This window comes from Pelodiscus sinensis, chromosome 4, assembly GCF_049634645.1.
Source record: "Pelodiscus sinensis isolate JC-2024 chromosome 4, ASM4963464v1, whole genome shotgun sequence".
NCBI classification, from domain to species: domain Eukaryota; kingdom Metazoa; phylum Chordata; order Testudines; family Trionychidae; genus Pelodiscus; species Pelodiscus sinensis.
In genome coordinates this window covers 50,843,856-50,851,159 of record NC_134714.1, presented here as the reverse complement: position 1 = coordinate 50,851,159, position 7,304 = coordinate 50,843,856, and positions in this window count along the sequence as shown.

The window sequence follows — 7,304 nt, the reverse complement described above, 5'->3', positions numbered from 1 at the left end:
CTAATGAGCTGCCATTTTTGTGGAAGAGGTTCTTGCGCCAGAAGGAGCGTCTACACTGCTCCTTCTTGCACAAGGAAAAACCCTCTTGTACAATGCCGTTATTCCTGAAAATTATCAGCGTAATGGCATTGCGCAAGAGGGCTCTTCTTGCACAAGAAGGGGCCTTCTGGCACAAGAGCCTCTTCCGCAAAAAGTGGCTGCTCATTAGGTATGCAAATGAGGCTCGGTGATATTCCATGCTTAGCCTCATTTGCATATTTCTGGCGCAAGATCGTGCCAATGTAGACATAGCCAAGGAGTGGTGGGAGGAGCAGGATGTGCTTGCTGTAAGTGCCGAAACTGTAGAGGTGTTGTGAGGTACCAGGAGGGACTCCTGTAGGGTTGCCAGATGGTTTCAACAAAAATACCGGACACACTTGCCATTACATCACAATCTACATTACATCTTATTTAGAAAATATTGGACACATTTTCTCAATTTTTCCCACACAAAGCTCAAATACTGGACTGTCCGGTTCAAAACTGGACACCTGGCAACCTTAGACTCCTGCCGATACAGAGGCAAGGGAAAGTGAGAATCTTACCCAAAGAACAGCCCCTGGGGCCTCTAGAAGTTTGAGAGGTAAACCTAGCAAGGAAGAGACTAGATTTAACAATGCAGTCTATTGCTTCCATGTTTGGAGAGACTACTAGAAACTTTTTTCCCTTCCTTTTCCCCCACTCCACTGTTACACCATCACATTCCAGAACCTACCAGCTATGTCTACACTGGCATGATCTTGCACAAGAGTTCTTGTGCAAAAACTCTTCGAGAAGAGAGCATCTACATTGGCATGTGCGTTTGCACAAGAGATGTGCTTTTGCACAAGAGCATCCATGCCAGTGTAGATGCTCTCTTGCGCAAGAAAGTGCTGATGGCCATTTTAACCATATAGCTTTCTTGCACAAGATATTAATGTTGCGTGTCTACACTGGCGTCTTGCGCAAGAACAGTTGCGCAAGAGGGCTTATTACTGAGCGGGAGCATCAGAGTTCTTGTGCAAGAAATACTGATTTCATACATTAGAATGTCCGTGTACTTGTGCAAGAACTCGCGGCCAGTGTAGACAGGCAGCAAGTTTTGGCGCAAAAGCGGCTACTTCTGTGCAAGATCGCACGAATGTAGACACAGCCACCTTGTTTACTCCAATCGGCTTTTGTGGAGGTCCTTTACAACTAAAACATACCCTGATTGGTAGAGGGCTGTAGGAGGAGTTCCTAGAAGGGTCACATGCCTTGATTCTGGCCATGAGTCCATCTTGACCTTAGAAGTATTACTTCCAGGGGTAGGTCTTAGATTGACGGGTGGTGGGTCCCTCATACTATCATTGATGGACAGTAGTCAGACATCAGTTACTCCATCTAGTTGCCATAGACAGTAGGAGAGAAGTGAGAGAGAGTTGTCACTGCTTTGTCCTTATATGCCCAACCTCCACCACAAGGCATGTCATGTCCAGCATTGCACAGCTATTCAAAGATCCTGATTTCAGGGCATGTGGGTCCTGTGTGCACTGATCATGGGATCCATAGGGGCAGATATTTCAAGAAGAATATAAAGATATCGGAGCCTTCATCAGGCATGGACTTTGAGACCTTTAGATCCAAAAGCACAAATCAGTATCACAAGAAGTAAGGAAAGATCCCTGCGTTAGGATGCTCATCCCACAATGACCTTTGAAGACTAGATGGAGCAATTAACCTATTGGGCTGCAAGATGAGGGGAATTAAGGTTGAGTGACATGCTCTTATTAGGAGAAGTTCACATGTACAGGAACAGGCAGGGTTTCTGTAAAGCCAAGGAGCAGAGAGTACAAAAGGGGGCTGTATGGAAATAGTTTACAGTTGCTTCCTAGGAGTAGGGAGATGTGCCTGGGACTATAAAGGCAAGCAGTGTAGAGTTACTGCCTGAAAGGAAGGAATTTTGGGACTGGCAAAACCAGAAAAGTGGAGAGAATCCGAGCATATGGAAAAGTTCAGGGGAAAGACAGTAAGGTCTGGGGGTAGAGCAGTCTTTGGCTATTGACTAGAAGGTTGAGAACCCACAAGAGGAGCAGCTATTCTTGACTTAGTTCTAAGTGGAGCACAGGATCTGGTCCAAGAGGTAAATATAACTGGCCCGCTTGGAAACAGTGAACATAATGTAATGAAATTTAACATCCCTGTGTTGGGAAAAATACTTCAGCAGCCCAAGAGTATGGCATTTAATTTCAGAAAATGGAACTACACAAAAATGAAGTTAATTAAACAGAAATTAAAAGGTACATTGACAAAAGTAAAGTCTCTGCGAGCTGCATGGAAACTTTTCAAAGACACCATAATAGAAGCCCAATTTAAATGTATACCTCAAATTAAAAAACACAGTAAGAGAACCAAAGAAGTACTACAATGGCTTAACAACCAAGTAAAAGAAGCAGTGACAGATTAAAAAGATATATTTTAAAAAGTGCAAGTAAAATCCTAATGAGGAAAATAGAAAGGAGCATAAACTTTGTCAAATTAAGTACAAAAATATAATAAGAAAAACCAAAAAGAAGTTTGAAGAACAGCTAGCCAAAAACTCAAAAAGTAATAGTAAAATGTTTAAATTTATCAGAAGCAGGAAGCTTGCTAAACAACCAGTGAGGCCTTGGACGATCAAGATGCTAAAGGAGCACTTAAAGATTATGAAGTTGTTGTGGAGAAACTAAATGAATTCTTTACTTCAGTCTTCACGGCTGAGGATATTAGGGAGATTCCCAAACCTGACCCATTCTTTTTAGGTGAGGAATTGTCCCAGATTGAGGTGTCCGTAGAGGAGCTTTTGGAACAAATTGATCTACTTAACAGTAACAAGTCACTGGGACCAGATAGTATTCAACCAAGAGTTATGAAAGAACTCAAATGTGAAACTGAGGAACTATCATCTGTGGTTTGTAACCTGTCCTTTAAATCAACTTCCTTTCCTATTGACCAGAAGATGGCTAATGTGACACCAATATTTTAAAGAGGTTCTAGATGTGATCCTGGCAATTACAGAGCAGTAAGTCTAACGTCAGTACCAGGCAAATTAGTGGAAACTACATTAAAGAATTAAATTGTCAGATACAGGGATGAACATAATTTGTTGGAGGAACGGCAACATGGTTTCTATAAAGGGAAATCATTCCTTACTAATCTTCACTCAGTGCACAGTCTGGAATGCCTTGCCACAGGATGTAGTGAAGTCTAGGATTTTAGCAGGGTTCAAAAAAGAGCTAGATAGATTCATGCAGGTTAGGTCCATCAATGGCTATTAACAAGAATGGGTAGGTATGGTGTCCCTGGCCTGTGTTTGTCTGATATGGGCGACAGGAGATGGATCATGTGAGGATTACCTGTTGTGTCCCTCCCTCTGGGGCATCTGGTGTTGGCCGCTGTTGGCAGACAGGATACTGGGCTAGATGGACTGTTGGTCTGGCTCAGTATAGCCATTCTTATGTTCTTATGTCTTTGAGTTGGAACCTGAAGTATAGGTTAATCCTGGGTTCCCCTACCACCAGCTGAGGAACTGCTTCCCTCATAGGGACAGTGGATTGGAACATTGCTTAAAGCTGTTGGTAAGAAAAGACTTAGATAGTCCAAAGTTGCAGAGGATCAGACAGAGCAGCAGCTAAGCATACAGTGAGCAGCAAAAGGAGGCCTCAGACCTGGAAAGAGCCAATCCCCAGAAAGACCAGAAGGAGGTGGACACTGTGACAGTCCCCAAAGCACTTGAAATAATCCAGGTTTAACTGATATGAAAAATAACCAATTAATCAAAGGATATAAAATTAATTGCAATTCTTCACATTGGAAAGTAAAGCAACCTTAAGCCAACCCAGTAGGTGAAAAGGGATTTTTGTTTTGAAGTTTTAAAATCTTGCATCCTGAACTTATCCAGGTCCTTTGATTTTTTTTTTTTTTGGGAGGGGGGGGGGGTTGGGATGATTCATTCTCCTTCTTTTTTATGTCTGTCAGCTCCCTCTTTGGTCTTTTTCTAGCCACCAAACCCACTTATCCATGCCATGCCATAGTACTGGGCCCACCCATATAGGTGATTTATTCCAGCCAGTTTGTCTCTCCAATTAAATGTTACAAATATTTCTGTCTTTTACAACCAGAAAATCATGAAGAATATCTCCATTCCTGTTGAGTTAATATTGGTTGGCCACAAGGGAGATGTCGTATTGAAAATGGGGTGTGAATAAAAAGAGGATTTGGTGTTAGTATTATGATAATTCATTTTGATAAATGTATTTGCATGTTACACATTTGAAGTGCTGTGTAGATATTTAAAGCAAACTTATCCTTGTTCATACATTAGTGTAAAAAAGAGGGTAAGGAGAGGGAACAAGGAACTGCTCTCCTTAAAACCATCAAGCAAAAGCCCGGCAAAATGACAGCCCTCAAACTCAGTGTGTAAGATCTACCCAGAACTAGTGCTGGCTGCTGCTAAAGCTAGCTTCTCTGTAGGAATAAGCCATCATCGTTAACAGAGCTGGGTGAGCACAAATGGCGGTAGACATTGCACGTTCTTCCAGGGTGTCATGGTACAGTGACTATGCTCCCTTGTGTGCTCCAGAGCTCTGGGAAAGATTTGGGTACAATGTTTGAGTTCCCACTGAGTTGGTGCAACTCTCCAGCTCCCATGATTGAATGCTAAACTGCAAACATACAACAGAGCCCTAACTGGGTATCTGCATTAGCTAAAAGGGGAACAGACCCCTTAAAAATAGGTATGTTTGTAGTCGTTCTAGGAACTTAGAGGGCAGAAAAGTGAAGCTGTGGCTCCCTAGCTGTGTGCAACTTTTTCAATATGTCTTTGCAGCTTGGAAGATTTATCCAGAATGCTGTTTACAATAAACACAGTCATCCTTATTGTGTAGGAGCAGTGCCAGAATTTGAGCAGTTAATTTTATGTGCATTTACAGTACCCAGCAAAAAACCCATTACTACATTACAAATAGATTAGTTTTGTTTAGTCTGCCAGACAATTACAAAACAGTGGTACATGTTAGAAATTTAATTAAATGTTGATTACTAATTTGAGTAAAATAGCACTAAATGTGAAGTCTCTGACAGATATAATTATGCCAGTCATAAGTGAGAGGTAGACATCTGCCTCTGTTGAAAAAATGTTGCTAGATAAAGAAAACAAGAATATAGTTAAACATGGTCTTTTGTCTACAAGTATTTAACATTTTATTGAAATTCTGATAACTTAGTGTGCTTTTTCTTTTTTAAATGTCTATATGGTATGCACAAGTCACCGTGCTGTTAGAGTCCAACTCAGCTACTCTTGACTTGCATGAGGCAAGACTGGGCTGGAAAAGAGTAGCCCTATCAACACATCCACATGTAATGGGGAAAGTAGATGATCCCTCAGAATCTAAGCAGAGTAGATCATCTGACTTCCTACACATGTAAACTACAGAATGCAGATGTTGCCTGTGCAACCTGTGAAGCAGAAGTACTAGCTTGCCACAGTCTTCTATAACTACACTCATAGATTTTTGTGCAAAAACCAGCAGACCGTACACACCTCAAGCGTGTTTTTGTGCAAGAAAATTGACAGAACAGAGGGCTTTTGCCGGTAGAATTATTCCTCTCCCCATGAGGAATAACTCCTTTTTGCGCTACAGCTCTTGTAAAAAAAGGCAGGTATGGACAACTCCACAGGAAAAAGCACAGGTGCTCTGATGGCCATTCTATGAATGATCATCAGAGCTTTCTTGCTCAAGAGTGTCCATGCAGTGTGGATGCTCTCTTGCACAAAAGCACATCGCTTTTGCAATGCGCTTTGAGGTCTGGACATGCTTTTGCGCAAGAAGTTTTTGTGCAAGAGCTGTTCTGCAAAAGGCTTCTTGTGCCAAAACCCTGAAGTGTAAACCAAGCCGTGGTGTCCAACACACTAGCCACTAGTCATATGTGGCTATCTGGCCGGTTGATTGTGGCTAGTTCACTATAACTTGTTGGACACAATGGAACTACAATATCCTCTGAAACCTGACAAATGAGGGTATGGGTAGTGGGTATTCTCTTCAGTGGATACTGTTACATCCTTCTTATTCCTAGGAAATAAATACTTTTTTCAATAATGAGAAACAATGTGGAGAAGTGTTTTTGTCCAATAACTCTTTGGATATGTCTACTGTGCTACTGGGAGGCTGAATGGAGACCATGTGGGCCACACTGAAAAAGGGTCAGTGTCCTAGGAAAAACTGTGCTTGGGCAGCTAGTCTGTGCTACACTATTTTTAGAAAGCTAGCTCTATCACAGCTAAATTCTGGTATGCCTATACCCGCTGCATTCACACCACCTGACTGCAGGAAAGAGACAGTCTTTGTCTCCCACTCCCTAGCTCCCAAGAGGGTCAGTGATGACTTGGTACTAGGCTGTATTGGTGCAGAAAGTCACTATTCTTTTTAGGACTGCATCAAATGCCAGATGTGAGGAGGACAGGTTATGATATTTCTGGCATAAGGCCTTACGTTCAAAACAATTTTCCTGTGAGCGGGGGTGTGGCTCTTTCTCTCTTCTTCTCTGAGGAATATTGTGTATAGCCTTTTACTGTCCCCCCGCAAGAACATAAGGATCCTCCTAATTACTGTTGTGTGTAGGGATTATTCTTAGGCCATGTGGGGCCTTTTTTCTTTGAGTATGACTACACTCTGCAACTGCCTCTCCTCTTCTGGCACTAAATCTCAGAGCTCTGGTCACTTGACTCAGGCTCATGAGGCTATAAAAGTGCACTGTAGACATCTGGACTTTGGCTGGTGCATGGACTTTGAGACCCTCCTGAAGAAAGAAGTTCTAATCTAATGCCTGAAGCAAGTGCCAAAACTCCCATGTGAATTTTTTTAAAAAAGCACTGTTCTTTTTAGAAAGTCTAATACCGAATATTGTTTCCCATTTATATTAGGAAACATTTTATATTTGATGTTCTTCCACTTTGTAGCAGCTATTTACTGCTCACTTTAAAGACAGAAAGATCTACCATTCAGAAGTTGAAAAAAAAGCAGATTGTGTTACAAATATTTTTTCATCCTTGGTGTTTTTCTAAGATATTGTGATGGGGTGCCCTCCCCACGAAAGCTCTGTGAAAATTGAATTAAGCCTGTTGGGTCCAGTCAATCAATTAAGATGCAAACAGAGATTTAAACTGAGTGGAGGGAATACTTTAAAGCAATCTCACTTTGAAGGAAACAGGTGGGGCTTTTGTCGAGCCAGGAGTCTGGCAACAAAAGGAGGCAGCTGGAAGGAAAACT